The sequence below is a fragment of the Heterocephalus glaber genome, unplaced genomic scaffold, assembly GCF_053883595.1.
Source record: "Heterocephalus glaber isolate CG9 unplaced genomic scaffold, H.glaber_assembly_v1.0 deba00000122, whole genome shotgun sequence".
NCBI classification, from domain to species: domain Eukaryota; kingdom Metazoa; phylum Chordata; class Mammalia; order Rodentia; family Bathyergidae; genus Heterocephalus; species Heterocephalus glaber.
This window is the reverse complement of record NW_028258138.1, coordinates 14,836,113-14,854,471: the sequence shown is the minus strand read 5'-3', so window position 1 is coordinate 14,854,471 and position 18,359 is coordinate 14,836,113. Positions and strand designations below refer to the sequence as shown.

Here is an 18,359-nt window from a genome sequence, read left to right as displayed (position 1 = left end):
AAAAATTCATTGGAAACAAGAAGAGACCCAGAATAGCAAAAGCAATTCTAGGTAACAGAGACACACCAGGGGGTATCACAATCCCCAGCCTGCAACTATACTACAAAGCTACTGTGATAAAAACAGCATGGTACTGGCAAAGAAACAGACCAGAGGACCAGTGGAACAGATTAGAAGATGCAGAAACAATGCCAGACACACTCAGCCATCTCATCTTTGATAAAGGAGCCAAACACCCTCACTGGAGGAAAGATAGCCTCTTTTATAAATGGTGCTGGAAAAATTGGGCTTCAACTTGCTGAAGATTAAAACTAGACCTATATCTCTCACCATGCACTAAACTAAAATCAAAATGGATTAAAGATCAAAATAGTAAAATAGAAACTCTGAACCAGTTGGAACAGAGGTTAGGTAGAACCCTTGAAGACATCGGTGTAGGAAAAGATTTTATGAACAAAACCTCAGTTGCTCATGAACTAGCACAAACAATCAACAAGTGGGATCTCTTCTTATTAAAAGGCTTCCGCACAGCAAGAGAAACCACCAGCAGTGTGAAGAGACAACCCACAATGTGGGAAAAAATCTTCACCTGCTCTTCCTCAGACAAAAGTCCACTATCTTGAATCTATAAAGAACTTAAAAAGATCAGACCTCCCAAATTTAAAGACCCAATCCGAAAATGGGCATCTGAAATGAACAGACAATTCTCAGACAACGAAGTAGAAATAACAAATAAATACATGAAAAAATGTTCAACATCACTGGTCATTCAAGAGATGCAAATGAAAACAACGCTGAGATTCCACTTCACTCCAGAAAGAATGGCTGCTATCATGAAATCAACCAATAACAAATGCTGGCGGGGCTGTAGGGAAAGAGGAACCCTACTCCACTGCTGGTGGGAGTGTAGACTGGTGCAAGCACTGTGGAAATCAGTATGGAGATACCTCAAAGAACTAGGACTGGAAGTCCCATTTGACCCCGCTATTCCACTGCTGGGGATCTTCCCCAAAGAATTCAGAGAATCATGCCACAGTGATATACGAGTGCCCATGCTCATAGCAGCACAGTTTGTGATAGCTAGAACTTGGAGACAGCCCAAATGCCCATCAACTGGAGACTGGATTACAAAAATGTGATTTTGTTCTAAAATGGAGTACTCCTCAGCCATTAAAAATGAGAAATTAGAGACATTTATGGCTAAGTGGATGCATATTGAGGTGATACTTTTAAGTGAAATAAATAGGACACACATGTGTAAATACCGAATAGTTTCTCTTGTGTGAGAAACTGAAAGTGTAAATAAGGACTAAAATGTATAATAGGTCATGTGAAATAGGAAGAAAAGGGGCAAAGGGGAAGGAAGTGGGAGGGCTAAGGGAAAGGATAGAAGGGAATGTGATTAATATGAGAAAATGGAAAAATAGGAACAAAATCATTGTAAATAGGGAGGAATGGATGGTTGAAGGGAGGGCTGGGCAAGGGTGAAAAACAAGAACCAAGAGAGACTATGTAAAGGTGCAAATTTCCAATGATGAATGTCATTATATTGTATACCTGAAATGTTCCAATGATTAGAATGAATAATCGATAATGCAATATAGGAAGAAAAGGTCTAAAGGGGTAGGGGTAGTGGGAGGAGCAGGAGAAAGGAAAGAAGGGAAAGGAAAAATGCTGAGAAATGGAAAAAATGGAAATAAAGTCTTTGTAAATAGGGAAGGGTGGAGGGGATTAAGGGAGGGCTAGGAATAGGGAAAAAATAAGAACCAAGATGCATTATGTAAAGGTACAATTCCCAATGAGAAATGTAATTATGTTGTATACCTACAATGGACCAATAAAAGAATTTAATAAAAAAAAGTAGATGTTACTCCTTGTATATTATCAGACCATAGTGCAATAAAATTGGAGATCAATAACATAAGAAACCACAAAACCCCAACAAACACATGGAAACTGAATAACTCCCTCTTGAACAACCAATAGGTCACAGAAGTAATTAAAGAAGAAATTAAAAGTTTCTACAAGTAAATGATAATGCCAGTACAACATACAGGAATCTATGGGACACAATGAAAGCAGTTCTATGTGAGAAATTCATAGTAGTGAATGTCCATATTAGGAAAACCAAGAAAACTCAGATAACCTAATGCAGAACCTCAAGCTCCTAGAAAAAGAAGAGCATAACGAATCCAAAGCTCATACAGGGGAGGAAATTATGAAGATCAGGGCAGAAATCAATGCAATGGAGACTAAGAGAACAATACAAAAAATCAATGAATCAAAGAGTTGGTTTTTTGAAAGAATAAATAAAATCGATAAACCTTTAGCCAACCTTATCAAAAAAAGGAAAGAAAAGGCACAAATACATGCAATTAAGAATGAAAAAGGTGAAGTCACAACAGATCCAACAGAAATCCAGAGGATCATCAATACCTACTTCGAGAACCTCTACTCCAATAAAATGGAAAACATAGAAGAAATGGGCAGATTCCTAGATACATACGAATTGCCAAAGTTAAATGAAGAAGATACAGAAATTCTAAACACCCCACTTACAATGAGTGAAATTGAAAATGTAATAAAATATTTACCAACAAAGAAAAGCCAAGGTCCAGATGGCTTCACTGCTGAATTTTACAAGACATTTAAAGAAGAACTAACACCATTACTCTTTAAACTCACCAAGGAAATTGAAAGGGAAGCAGTACTTTCAAATTCATTCCTGGAAGCAAGTGTTACTTTGATTGCAAAACCAGGGAAAGACTCAACCCAAAAAGAGAACTACAGGCCAATCTCCCTAATGAACATAGATGCAAAAATCCTCAACAAGATACTGGCAAACAGAATACAGAGGGTCATCAAGAAGATCATACACCCTGACCAAGTCGGATTTATCCCAGGGATGCAAGGATGGTTCAACATACATAAATCCATAAATGTAATACACTATATTAACAGAGTCAAGGATAAAAACCATGTGATCATCTCAATAGATGAAGAAAAAGCATTCGACAAAATCCAGCACCCATTCATGATAAAAACCCTACAGAAAATTGGAATAGAAGGTCTTTATCTCAACCTGATTAAGGCTATCTATGAAAAACCAACAGCCAACATCATACTAAATGGTCAAAAACTGAAAACTTTCACGCAAAAATCAGGAACAAGACAAGGATGCCCACTACCACCACTCCTGTTCAATACAGTTCTGGAAACATTAGCCACAGCAATTAGAAAAGAGAAAGAAATAAAAGGAATAAAGATAGGAAAAGAAGAAGTTAAACTGTCATTATTTGCTGATGATATGATACTTTACATAGAAGACCCAAAAAACTCTGCCAAAAGACTTCTAGACTTAATTGACAGATTCAGTAGAGTAGCTGGATACAAGGTCAACACTCAAAAAACAATAGCCTTCTTGTACACAAATAACAGACTCACTGAGAGAGAAATTAGGGAAACAGTTCCTTTTACGATAGCATCCAAAAAATGAAATATCTAGGAATCAATCCAACAAAGGAAGCAAAAGACCTCTACACTGAAAACTACAGCACTCTGAAAAAACAGATCGAAGAGGATACAAGAAAATGGAAAGACTTCCCTTGCTCCTGGGTAGGAAGAACCAATATAGTGAAAATGGCCATACTTCCAAAACTACTATATAGATTCAGCGCAATGACAATTGAAATTCCAACAATATACTTCACAGAACTAGAGAAAATCCAAAACTTCATTTGGAACCATAAGAGACCTAGAATAGCTAAAGCTATTCTAAGCAACAGAGACATGGCTGGGGGTATCACAAGCCCCAACTTGAAACTATACTACAAAGCTACTGTGATAAAACCAGCATGGTACTGGCAAAGGAACAGACCTGAGGATCAGTGGAATAGATTAGAAGATGCAGCAACAACTCCAGACGTGCTCAGCCACCTCATCTTTGACAAAGGAGCCAACCACCATCATTGGAGGAAAGATAGCCTATTTAATAAATAGTGTTGGAAAAACTGGATTTCAACCTGCCAAAGATTGAAACTAGACCCATACCTATTACCATGCACTAAACTAACATCAAAGTGATTAAAGATATAAATATTAAGACAGAAACACTAAACTTGCTGGAAGATAAGTTAGGTAGAACTCTTGAAGACATTGGCATAGGAAAAGACTTCATGAACAAAACCTCAGCAGCATGGGAACTAGCAGAAAGAATCAACAACTGGGATCTCATCTTATTAAAAAGCTTCTGCACTGCAAAAGAAACCACCAACAGAGCTAACAGACAACCTACAATATGGGAAAAAAATTTTAGCAGCTGTACCTCAGACAAAGGACTACTATCTAGAATATATAAAGAATAGAAAAAAAATCAGACCCCTCAAAGTCAAAGACCCAATTCAAAAATGGGCATCTGAAATGAACAGACATTTCTCAGACAAGGAAGTAAAAGCAGCAAACAAATATATGAAAAAATGTTCAACATCACTCATCATTCGAGAGACACAGATGAAAACAACCCTGAGATTCCACCTCACCCCAGAAAGCATGGCTGTTATCAAGAAATCAACAAATAACAAATGCTGGCAAGGTTGTGGGGAGAAAGGAACCCTTCTCCATTGTTGGTGGGAGTGCAGACTGGTGCAACCACTGTGGAAGTCATTATGGAGTAACCTCAAAGAACTAGGACCAGAGGTCCCATTTGACTCAGCTATTCCCCTGCTGGGTATCTTCCCCCCAAAATTAAAGGAATCATACCACAATGATATATGTGCACCCATGTTCATAGCGGCACAGTTTGTAATAGCTAAAGCTTGGAAGCAGCCCAAGTGCCCATCAACTGGAAACTGGATAAAGAAAATGTGGTGATTTTTTTTAATAAAATGGAATACTACTCAGCCATAAAGAACAAAAAACTAGAGTCATTTATAGCTAAATGGATGCATATCGAGGCCATACTCTTAAGTGAAATAAATAGGACACACATGTGTAAATACTGAATAGTTTCACTAGTGTGAGAAACTGATAGTGTAAACAAGGGTTAAAATGATTAAAATGAATACTTGATAATTTGAAATCAGAAAGAAGGTCCAATGATGAAGGAGTGAAGGGAGGGGAAGGGGAAAGGAAAAGAGGGAAAGGAAAATCTATGAGAAAAGAAAAGAAAAAAAGAAATGAAATCTATGTAAATAGGGAAGGGTGGAGTGGGTGAAGCATGCACAGGTAATGGGGGAAAGAAAAGAACCAAGATATATCATGTACAGGTACAAACTCCCGATGATAAAGGTAAATGAAATGGATACCTAAAATGTACCAATAAAAGAACTAAAAATAAATAAATAAATAAATTAGGCTGGAATCAGCACACTGGTTGCCAAATTGTTATTAATTTGAGCATTACAGAGAGGAGAATTCCAGTATAGAGTATGACAAAATAGTTGTGTGGAGTTTTATTCAGCTCATTTGGCTATTGAGAAGAGAGAGTCATCTATTTCAATAATGTAAGAAAAATTTAAGGCATAAGCATATACATATTGTTTAGAAAGATCATCTGTCAGAAACCCAAGGGCAGATTTTGTAGAGAACAATTTCTGCGAAAGATGAGGTCGGAAGTGGAAATGATTTGGAAGCCATGACAAGTCCAGGATCCTCAAAAGGAGAAATTTATTAATTTCACTCTCAGATATCTTTAATTGGAAGAGACTATGCATCCAGTGTCTTCTCAGTCCTCCCCTAGCTACCAAATGATATACTTTTCCTGTATTTCACAATTCAGTTTCCTGAAATAGGAGTCCTGGACTCTTTGGTAAGCATTTATTGGCTAGATTATATCTTTGCCTAATGACCAGTCTATGGATTGGTCTTTACCCCTAACCCACTTAGGAGTGGACATTAAGGGGACTGCTCTTAAGCATAAAGTTGGTGGACAGTGTCCTGTTGCTGGGGTTGGAGGTATGACTGGTACAATGGCTGATTACTCCATAGTATGAGAGTTCTCTAAGGTTAGGTTAGATCTGTAGGACATCTCAGGTTCTGATTACATTTCTCTACAATCATTTCTCCACAAGTGCAGAGAAGACAAATTCCCTATTTGATAATATATCTGAATGTCCATTGAATGAAACTCAGAATTTCTCTAGATAAGACTTAACTTTTTAAAGCTATTACCTCAGAAATGTGAGATGAATTAACCGACAGGTAAGTGACAAAGCAGAATCTCATAAAGGGGCCACGTAGGTGGTTAAATTTTTTTCGACAGGGTCATTCTTTTTTCTCAAACCCAGAGCCAGTTCCTATCTAGCATATTATGAAGGCAGATGCTCTTTGGTAGGAAGATTTGGCCAAGAGGCAAGAAATATCCTTAAACCTTTGCCTCACACCTTTGTGTAAATAGATGAGGTTCTCCTCACCTTAATTTCCTCATTTTCAAGTGTAACTGTCCACTATGGTTGGAATGTGTCCTTCCAAAGTTAATCTGTTGGAAACTTAATCCCCAGAGCAACAACGTTAAGAAGAGGGTCTTTTGGGAAGTGTTTGGGTCTAAGGGTCCATCCTCACGAATGGATGAATACAGTTGTAAAAAGACTTGATGGAAGGAGTTTGTCACTCTTGATCTTCTGACCTCTCATGGAAGTGTTTCTCCTTTCTGGAGGACTTAGAAGGCCCTCACCGACTCCAAATGCAGGTGCCTTGAGCTTGAACTTCTCATCCTCCAGAACTGTGAGGAAATAAGTTTCAGTTCTTCACAAATTACTTAAAGTATTTTGTTGTAGTAGTACATAACCAACTAAGGCTCTATCATAGTTGTTTATTTTATTTTGTGGTTTTGGTAATAGGGATTGAATCCAAGGTCTTGTGTATGCTAGGAAGCACTCTGCCACTGAGCTACATCTTCAGCCTGTTTAAAACATTTTTTTAAAAATTAACTTTATTGTGCCTGGGGATTTAGTGGTTCTGCCGCCTGCCTCACAAGCAAAAGGTTCTGAGTTCGATCCACCCCCCCCAAAAAATAAAAAACTTTATTGGTACATTCTAGGTATACGTTAGGATCGCATTCATCATTGAGAATTTGTACCTGTATATGATATATCTTAGTTCTTGTTTTTTCCCACTGCCCTTCCCTCCCTTCCACCCCTCCACCTCTCTGTATTTACAAGAGCTTTGTTTCCATTTTTCCTTCTTTTCTCAAACTTTTTCTTTCCTTTCTTTCCTTTCCCCCACCCCCTACTTCCCCTTCCCCTTTGAACTTTTGCGTCCTAGCTAAATTTTGGAAACAGCCCAAATGCCCGTCAGCTGATGACTGGATAAAGAAGATGTGGGGTTTTTTTTACTAAATGAATTTTTGGAGTTTTTTGGGGGACTGGGGATCAAACTCAGGACCTTGTGCTTGCGAGACAGGCGGCGGAACCACTGAGCTAAATCCCCGGCTAAATGAGCTTTTTTAATAAAAGAAAATGTAATGTTTTTATACTCAGCCATAAAGAATGATCAAGTAGAGAAATTTATAGCTAAATGGACACATATTGAGGGCATACTCTTAAGTGAAATAAATAGAACACACATATAAATACTGAATTATCTCTGATATGAGAAACTAGAAGTGTAAATGAGGACCAAAATGTATAATAGATAAAGCATTTTTTATTTTGAGACTAGGTCTCACTCAGTTGCCAAGGCTGGTCCTTAATTTACAGTTCTCCTGTGTCAGATTCTCAAGTAGCTGAGATTACAATTGGCATATACCATTATGGCTGGCTCCTGGCATGGAGGTGGACATATTGTGGATGATTATTTATTGAACAGATTTAGAGGCACCTAAGTACTCACACCTTACAGATACATAAATTGGGACCCAGAGAATTTATTTCCTTTGTTCAACCAGACAGTTAATTGAGTCAAAACTAGAACTTAGCTTTCCTGACCTCCCAGGTCAATGCTTTTGTAAACTCCAAGTCTCTCCACAGTTCTCAAAACATGTTCATGAGAAAGCCTCCTCCACCCTGGAAAAGGTATACTTTCCAGTTGCTTACAGTGAACAAAACACATTTTTATAATTATTCTGAAAGCTACTGGAGATCTTTTTTTAAAAGGAAATATCTTATTTTAATCTACTGTACAGAGTGAATAAATTTTTTAAAAGCTTAAATTGCTAACTGTCCTGGAGGAACATGTATTCTAATAGTAACCTCAGTCTTAAAGGAGTGAAACTTTTAGGTAGGTGTCCAGGCCTACCTGGCATCCCACAGGCACTCTGGGCATGTCGTTACCTCCTGCAGTTCTAAGCTAAAGAGAAAACCAAAGCTTCCAGCTGGCAGTCAGATGCTCCAGACTAAAGGACCACGAAGTGCAAGGTGATCCAGCTCACCTGGCTGAACATCACAATCCAGAAATGTGCTCCATGCCACACATTCCTTGGTCACGTAAGCAAAACATAGCATGGTAGAGTGGAAACTTTGTGCGATCCTTCCTTTTTTAAATGACTAAAACTTGATTTTAAAGAAATGTTAGATGACTAGATTCCAGAAGAGTTTCTTAACAGTTTACATAACTATTATTTTCTTTGCCTAGGAATGTGAGATTTTCCAAGCATGTCTTTCTTCTTCCACTTATAATTCCTTTACAAACACCTACTATCTGTTTTATGTTCAGCACCGTGAGAAATAGTTGAAGCTTTTTCCTAATGGAGCTTATTTTCTGGTTCAGATGAGAACAGAAGCTCCATCAAGTCTGGAACTTTGTCCTTTTTAAATTTTTAAATTAAAAATATTAATTGCTATGCTATAAGTATACATAATTATGGGGTACAGAGTTTCATCTGTCTTATTCACTGTGGGGTTCTGGTGCCTAAACAGTATCTGGCACAAAACGGTGTTCAGGAAATATCTACGGAATGCCAAATAAATATACCTGTATCAACATTTATACTCCTGGCATTCTAAGTACAATTGCTGTCTCATTTGTTCCTCATGACTCTGTGAAATAGAAATTAGTATTCTCATTTTGCAAATGGAGAAACTGAGGCTTAGAGAACTCAAATAACTTTTCCATTGTTGCCCAGTGGTAACCCTGGGACTTACACCAAAGGTATGTGGCTCTGAAATCTATTCTCTTCTACTGTGCTCAGTTGCCTCTGAGTGCTATGCTGTCCTCTTCAGGGAAAAACAATGCTTCTTACATGTTTTTAGAACTAAAATCCACAGGTATTTATAATGGCATCATATCTTGGTATAAACAACAAGGGGTGGGAAAATTTTGTAGATTCTACTCCAGATATGGAACTAAAGCTGTCTTTTAGGGGAAGGATTTGAACAGTTAAAAAGTAGAGTTCATGTTCCTTTGACTTCAAGATGTCAAAAATCCCCTTTACAACATTATATTATAGTCTTATAAAATCATATTTATTTTTGTTTCCCACAGTTTCATCATCTTAGGCAGTTCAAGGGATGAGAAATTTAGTTTTGTTCATGTTTCTAATTTGTTTTTTGGGGATTTTTTTTTTTTTTTTTTTTTTGGTACCGGGGATTGAACTCAGGACCTTGTGCTTACAAAACAGGCGACGGAACCACTGAGCTAAATCCTCAGCCCAAGATCCTTATTTTTTTGTTGTTGTTCATGTTTCTATATGATCTCAACTCCTATCACAGCCACCTTCTCTTCAACTGGCATGGAGTTACATTATCATTGGATGGTGAATTTGATAGGCAGGGCATGGCTAACTACCCTCTTTCATGCTTTATTTTTTCTCCAGCTCTTCCACTTCTTTGGAAAAAGTCTTAAAGACAAACTCACACACAAAGCTCTCCATATAAAATCAATTTTGACATCTTCAGATATTTCTTTAAGTTCTTGCCCAAGCCTGACTATTGTTCTATTCCACCTACATTCTTCCTACACTTGAGGGATTTTAAAAAATGTACTTAATGCTTTGGACTTGTTTTAATTTTCTCCAATTTATTTATTTTTCTCTGAGGTTAAGAATTTTTTGTAAATTCACAAATACCAAAAATATTTTGCACACAGTGAAGTAATTTTTTTAAAAGTCAGATCAGATTCAGATTGAGACTATTTCCCCAAGAAAAGGAAGTGCATAAAATAGTCAAATGATTGACTGAAAAACTAAAGCAAAGGAACTAATTCCTACAATATGCTCATTTCAATTCTGAAACATTGACTAATGTGCACTGTTTGGGGTTTTTTGCAGTAAAACTTTGATATGAACATGTATAACTGCTAACTGGATCTTTTGTGTTATTTCACAGTAACATTCTTTTTCTTTCCAAACATTTTGCTACCAGAGTAGGCATTTATCTTCAATATATTTGCAAGCCTATTCCAATGATCACTTCTCCCCCCCCCCAATAAATACTCTACTAAATTTTAAAGTCAAGTTTCAAAAAGTAAAACAGGTCACCATAAGATTACAAAGCAAATTTTTCTTTGCTCTTCCCCTATAAGCAACACAAACTCTGGTTTAAATTTTACTCCATTTACTAGTGTCTTCAACAGTCAAGGATCTGATGTCCATAAGCAAATCCATTTTAGAAATGCATGGTATCTAAAGAAGAGTGTGAAATCATGATTATCTAATTGATAAGTTACCAGCTTATGAAATGATTGAAATTGCTAAATTGAGAAAATGGTCAAAATTGACAATTTGATAAATAAATATTTCTTGAGCACTGACTATATGCAAAGCCAAATTTCCAACTGAGATTTTCTTGCTATTAAAGCAAAAGTGTAGGAGCTTGGGATAGGCATCTAGATAGTGTCACTCTGCCAGTAAATCACTGACAAGAGTGAGCTCCTCCCTCTTTAATGTACTCTAATTGGGCAAGAACTTGACTTCTCAGACACAGTTTTGTGTGACTGGAATGCTCTAATACATTCTGCTGCATTAATAGTCCGAATTAAACAAGAGGATAGATTGCATCTTGCTTAGAAACACTCTCAATGCTCACAAGACCTAGTTGTATCTATTTGTGTAAATCAAATTAAAAATGTTGATAGACTTATCTTTGCCCCTCATATCAACAGTTTTTAGAGACTCTGGAGACTATAAAGATACATGAAGAATTGTAGTAGCAATAACTAAGTAGTAAGACTGTTAAAAATGGTAGATAGTGCTTACTAACTGTTTCCTACCCAGGCAGTATGTTAAGCACTTTATTTTCAATAGCAACTTCATTTTGAAGAAGAAACCAAGGCTCAGAGTGATGAAATAATCTGTCTAAATTGCATGCACTCCCAGTGATGGAGATGAGAAGTTAATTGTTCCTTAAAAGTTTAGCAGAACTTACCAGTGAAGCTATCTAAATATCATTTTGTTTGTTTTCAGAGAGTGAGTTTTGGACTATCATTTCCATTTACCATTTTAATTGCAAAGATTGAGTTTTCTTCTCTGAGCTTGAAAGCTGTCCCTTTTGTTTAATTTGGAGTTTAAATGTCCCCAAAGAGCCATATGTTGTCCGTTAAGCCAGTTTGCTGACTACAGCCTGGATGATGGAATTTAGCTGGTTGGTCCATTTATCTAGTGCAGTATAACATGAACCACCTCTCTTCTGATGATCCAGTGCAAGGAGCTAGCTGACTTGATCAATTCAGCCATGGATAGTGTTATCCAGTGTGCACTTCACCAGCAAGCTTTCCACATTAGCTACATCTGTGTTTAACTCCTTAGAAATAAATGGAATATGTATTCTTCTGTAAGGCTTAATTAACTTTATGAATGCTTGTGTTCTATGTTTCATAAAAACTCTTCAATGTGTTCCTTTACGAAAGGATCATCCCCAATGTTGCTGTTGCTATGATTTGTTTTCAGAATCTTTTTGAATTCAGTGATGTCATTATTCTGGTAGGCACAGGTCGTAGTCCTTACCACATCACATGAAATCATCCTTCATGTCAGACATCTTGGTCGGGAATGGGGTGGGGGATTTTCGTATTTTTAAAGTTAAGACATGTATGTTTTTAAGTTAACATCTGAATGTTTGAATCCTGTCAAAATTCATATGTTGAAACCTTAACTTCCAAGGTGGCTATATCTGGAAATGGGCCATTTAAGGTAATTCAGATTAAATGGTATCATAAATATGAGTCCTTACCCTACTAAGTGTCCTTGTAAGAAGAGACATCACATAGCTCTCTCTCTCTTCCCACAGGATGCACTGAGAAAAGGCCATGTGATAACATAAAGAGAAGGGGTCCTTCCACCAGCCAAGACCAGACCAAACACATAATTGATCATACATAACCTTGATCTTAGACTTCTACAGTTTAGAATTATGAGAAAATACATTTCTCTTTAAGCCATTCTATGTTTTGTTATGGCACCATGAGCTGAGTAATACAGTATGTTTATCATAAGGAGCCTATAGTTGTTTTATCTCAACTTGTTTTGGTTATCTATTACAGCATAACAAACTGTACCAAAACTTAGAAGTTTAAAACAATGACAGTTATTTTGTGCAAGACTCACAGGGTGAATCATCTCTGTTCCACATAGCATCAGCTGGGGAAGCTTGAAGACTGCTGGCTAGAACATCTTGACGGTCATGTACTCACATGTCTGGGTGTGGATGCAGGTTGTCAGGTGGGATCTCTGCTGGGACTATGACTGGAATAACACATGTGACTTTCTAATTATCATCAGCTTCCTCTCAATATGGTAGCTAGGTTCTGAGGGAGAGTCTCTCAAGGGTACCATGAAGAAGCTCTATTGCCTTGTATGACTTAGCTTTGGAAGTCATACGGCATAAGTCACTGCCATAGTTACAGGCACGCCTGGGGTTAAGGGGAGGAAACAGAGGTACAGAGGTACCTCTTGATGGAGGTACAGTAGACTTCTAGAACTTATTCATGCTACTGATTGAAATGGTGTACCCTTTGACTTGGTTCTCTTTTTTTTTTTTTTTTTAAGACAAGGTCCAGACTGGCCTTAAATATACTATGTAGCCCAGACTGGCCTTGAATTTGTGGCAATCCTCCTGCTTCAGCCTCTAGAATATTGGGGTTGGAAATGTGCACCACCATCCCCAACTTGACTTGGTTTAACTCTTGAGAATATGGCTTGGATCAGATTCTATCTCTTCCTATCTCTGTGAGCTTAACTTCTTTAAACTGCCATTTTCTCATTTATAAAAAGAATTTCACAATAGTAACCATTTAATATACGAGTTCTAAGGATTAAATAAAATATTTATAGTTAAAGTCTTGGCATATTGAAAGCACGCAGTAGTGTCACTTTAGATATTATTTTGTTATTAAAATTATGGGCATAGTAGGTGAGTAACAGAAAATTCTAAACCACATATTTAATTCAGCTCTAACTAAAAGTTAGAATCTACCATCTAAGTGTCAGACAGAAAATTAATGAAGAACTAGTTATTATAAAATTTAAATTATTTCTACTTAGGAATCAATCTATAAAAGGAAGTAAAATGTCCTTACATTGAAAATTACAGTACTCTGAAAAAGGAGATTGAAGAGGAGATCATAAAATGGAAAGATATCCTGGAAACAACCCAAATGTCTAACAACTTATGAATGGATAAAAAGGTGTATTTTTTTATACTGCTCAGCCATAAAGAAGGATAAACTTGAGAGATTTCTAGGTAAATGGATGCACTTTGAAACCATACTCTTAAGTTAATAAATTGAACACACATGTATAAATATTGCATGGTCTCTCTGGCATGAGAAACTGAAAATGTAAATAAAGACCAAAATGTACAATAGCTACTGTGAAATCGAAAGAAATTGTTCAAAAGGAAAGGGGAACTGAGGAGGGGGGAGGAGGAAAGGAAAGAAAAAGAAAAAATGAGAAAAAAAGGATAAAATAGAAAAAAGCTTTATAAATAAGGAGGGGAAAATGGGTTGAAGGAAGTGGAGGGGAATGGGGAAAAAAGAGGAATCAAGATATATCACGTACAGATTCAAATTTTCCTATGACCAATGTGATCATTATGTACATCTAAATTGTACCAATAAACAATAAAAAATTTAAATTATTTCTGTATGTATCTAATTTCTTTTTATAATAAAGTTGAGTTTTTTTCCAAAGTCTTTATGTTATGAATAGAAAAGAACTTTTCTAAAACCATAAGAGATTTGGTTTAAAGATTACTAACTTTGAGAAAGTCTAGTTTTAAGCATGATTGCATAATGCAACCTGTGTGCTTGCCATTATTGTTTGTTGGTTAAAGAAAATTATATTTATTAGAATATTTTGTTGTTGGAATTAAATGCATCCATCAAGGCTTATGATGTACAAGCCAGCACTATAACAAAGAATTTGTTATCTCTAATTTCTGACTTGAAACTATAACTTCACTAGAATATGTAATAAGCTTAGTTATTTTTAAACATTTAATTAATAATGTAAATGCAAGACCTTCTCTGTCACCAGAAATGCAGCTTTCAGAAATAACATTGTATGTGCTCAGTATGCACAAGGCTCTGGATTCAATCTCCAGCACCAAAGAGACAACAAAAATAAAAACATCATGGTTTTATAAGATGTCTTCCTTGAAAGACAAATTTGTAAAAATTCTTCAGTTCACCAGAGTTACACTATTTTTGGGAGTGGAGGATTATTATTCTTATTTTTACCAAGAGTACTAAGAGATCAGTGACACTTTCAAGGTCAATAATTGCTTGCTGCTATGACCAAAACCATAACTTAAATCATCAATTACAGATTTCTTTTCCAGTATATAACATTTCTGTGTGACACTTAAAAAAAGTCACCCAAGCCCTTAAACAAGTCCTACATCCTAGAAAAACTCTTTATTCTCCGAATATGAGAGCTGCATAGAAAATAATACAAGATTATTTGCTTTGTTGGGTAGAATGCTAAAAAGCTATTTGGTTGGACTGAGATTTAAATCTTCATGTGAACAGCGACTCAACTATAAAACCTATTAAAATTACTAATTTCCTTACTATTTTTAGATATATGCTTTTGCATTTCCACAAAATTAATAACTAAGTTATTCTGAGCCACTAATTCCTTGAAGTCATTTATCCCTCCCCTCATCCCCTTGGGTCAAATCTTTTACCAAAATGATTCTTTAGTAAAAGTAATAATTGAGAATAGGTATAATAGCTCCAGAAAGTCATATGAAATAGAGCTGCCAGTGTTCAACAAATGAAGACGATAAATGAATGGTTTATATGTGAAGGAGTGAATGAACATTAGTAAGAAGTAAAACATGCTTCTATAAGCTAGAAATATTATCTTCAGTGGTAGTGGGTAATATGGATTATAGAAATAATTAGATGAGTATCAAGAAATCCAAGAGACTAAAATATTGAATAACCAATTACTGTTAATATCTACACATAAGCTTCTAGGCAGGAAGAACAAATAACCAACAAAAGAAAATTATTAGTGAAGCATTGGACAATGGCATCCATTGCTAGTTTAAAATTAATTTACTGAAATTTCCCAGAGGAATACATCAATCAAAAATTACAACAAAATACATTCTCAAATATAGCATCATTTACCTGTCAGAATGAAAGAGATATGTGAAGATAAGTAAGAATCCAGAGTATGTCAACCATGCACCCTTTCAAAAAACACCTTTGAGAAAAAATATATATACATATTTTTCATACCTGGGATCAAACTCGGGTCCTTGTGCTTGTGCAGCAGGCAGCGAGACCACTGAGCTAAATCCCCAGCCCTGAGAAAATATATTAATGGAACAGTAAATGGAACACAACAGAGATCTTAAGATATAGAAAAGAAGGCAATAGTGGTGGTCAGGAATAAATTGCCTTCCCTTCCCTCCTTCCTTCCCTTCCTTTCCTCCCTCCCTCCCTCCCTTCCTTCCCTCCTGCCACTATACATCTATCAGAATTAAGACTATAACGCTTCAAAAATGCGAACCACAAGTACTATGCAAGTTTTTTGAGACAGGGAAGATACACTGTAAAATTTCTAATATGTTCTATGCTAACCTAGAAATACCTAGAGTTGGTCATTGCAGGACAGGAAGTAGAAGCATCCAAGGTTCTCACTGGGGCAGGAGATGAAAGGGGTGGGGAAAGGGGAGGTGAAGAATGTATTCTATGGATTTCATCTTATTGGAATTGGAGAAGTAGAGGTGAAGTGGGGCATTCTGGTGGGGGAAAAGTGGTTAGGGACAGAACTGCCAGACTGTAGACTGGGGTACGAATGTAAAATGAGACCTCATTTTAGGTAGTGTTAATGGGTAATGTTAAAGCTTAAACAGAGACATGAGACAAACTCAAATAAAAAGGAAGGAAGGAATGTGTAGTAAAATTTGAAGATATTTTGTGCTCCAGTCATATAAAGATAAGAACAAGCATAGAAGATCTTTATAGTGGAATTACAGCCTGAGTTAGGTCAGCATGACCTGTGAAGTGAGAGGTCTGTTACTATATAAAGTCAAAACCACCTGACTCAATCTGGAGTCAGGTTTGCATGCAAAGCTGATCACTTAAGAATACTGTTCCAAGAACATTTGTAGCTTTGTAACCTAAATGCACGCCAGTTGAACAGTATAAAGACTTAAATAAAGAGTAGCTTGCCGAATCCATTTTCTCAAAGGTAGGAATTGGGCACTCATAAGTAAAACTCAGAACAGTAAGACCCAGGACATTTATTTTCTGACATGAGTGCACTTTATTTTATGCAAGAAATTGCAATATTAGTAACAGACAAAGTTAAAGTTAAATGCCCTGAAGAGGAATGTTATATAATAATAAAAGGAATAGTTTTTAAAGAGTATATTACTATCATAAATCTACTTGCACCAAAGAACATAGCAGATAACTACATGAAGCAAACAACTATAAGAATGGAGGAAAAATATGAAAAAATAAAGCAATCATGGGAGACAAAATATTCCACTTCCAGAATTACACAGACCTAGTTCAAATCAAACAAACAAATGGATAATACAGGAAAGAATGATAAAAATCTATAAACTTTATTTACTAAATGTGAATGAAACCTTACGTCTTTTATTTATTTGTTAGTCTTTTTTTTTAGACAAAGTCCCACTGTCTGGTTCTGGCTGCCTTGAACTCTCTACATAACCCAGGCTGGCCTTGAACTTGTGATTCTTCTCTTCAGCCTCCTGAGTGCAGGGATTACAAGCGTGTGCCATTATGCCCAGCAGCTTTTCATTTTTATTTGTTTGTTTGTTTTTTGGTACCGGGGATCAAGCAGTCTTACATTTTTAAAGGAAGAATCTTTCACATATGTTCATGGAACATTTAGAAAATGAATTTAATATTTGTACTGTTCTTGGTCTGTGAAAAACTCAGTAATTTTTAAAGTAGAAATTTTATAGTTTGATTTCTCTAATTAAATTCCACAAAATTATAGAAAGAAGATGCAAAGTGGTGAAAAATTTTGATCTCCTTGAAAATGAATGGACATACTTATGCTTCTAGTTAGCCCTTGAATGAAAGAAAATGTTAAAAGAGAAATTAAAAAGCATATGAAAATAGTGAAAAGGAGACTATTTCACAATTTTTTAGCCATTTTATAAACTGTATTCAGAGGAAAAGATTTAGCTTTTTTTTAGTTTTTATTAAAACTGAAAATGAGCCTTTCAGCCAGAACCGCCATCTTCCAGTAATTTGCCAAAACACAAAGGAAAAGAGGAGGGGAACCCAGTATATGTTCTCTAGGCCCTTTAGAAAACATGGAGTTGTTCCTGTGGCCACATACACGTGAATCTACAAAAAGGGTGATATTGTAGACATCAAGGGAATGGGTACTGTTCAAAAAGGAATGCCACATTAATGTTACCATGGCAAAACTGGAAGAGTCTACAATGTTACCCAGCATGCTGTTGGCATTCTTGTAAACAAGCAAGATAAGGGCAAGATACTTGCCAAGAGGATTAATGTGCGTATTGAGCATACTAAACACTCAAATAGTCGAGATAGCTTCCTGAAACGGGTCAAGGAAAATGATCAGAAAAAGAAGGAAGCCAAAGAGTACCTGGGTTCAACTGAAATGCCAGCCTGCCCCACCCAGAGAAGCGCACTTTGTGAGAATCAATGGGAAGGAGCCTGAGTTGTTGGAACCTATTCCCTATGAATTCATGGCATAAACTGGGATGTAGCTCTGCCATGCAGCACCTAATGAGCAGCTGAATGCCCTAAACCCTACTTCAAAATAAAAAATCATCCTGTGATATCAGAAAACGGACAGACATCCCCTGCTTCTGGGTAGGAAGGATTAATATAGTGAAAATGGTCATACTTCCAAAACTGCTATATAGATTTAATGCAATTCCAATTCAGATCCCAGCACCATACTTCATAGACCTCGAGAAAACAATCCAAAAATTCATTTGGAATAAGAAGAGACCCAG

General features: G+C 36.4%; 1 long non-coding RNA gene and 1 pseudogene across 3 annotated transcripts in view; one reads left to right on the top strand and one right to left on the bottom strand.

The window, feature by feature from the left end:
* The window catches only part of LOC110348612 (uncharacterized), a 337,086-nt gene that overhangs the window by 275,344 nt on the left and 43,383 nt on the right, over positions 1–18,359 (bottom strand). Inside the window, exon 2 of one of the 3 annotated variants that reach the window (XR_015452138.1) lies at positions 15,619–15,686. The exons of the other annotated variants lie outside the window; for them this stretch is intronic. This is a non-coding gene — a long non-coding RNA (uncharacterized LOC110348612). The remainder of the gene's footprint in view (positions 1–15,618; positions 15,687–18,359) is intronic. 3 annotated transcript variants of the gene reach the window in all.
* LOC147830356 (large ribosomal subunit protein eL21 pseudogene) lies at positions 17,657–18,267 on the top strand (annotated as a pseudogene).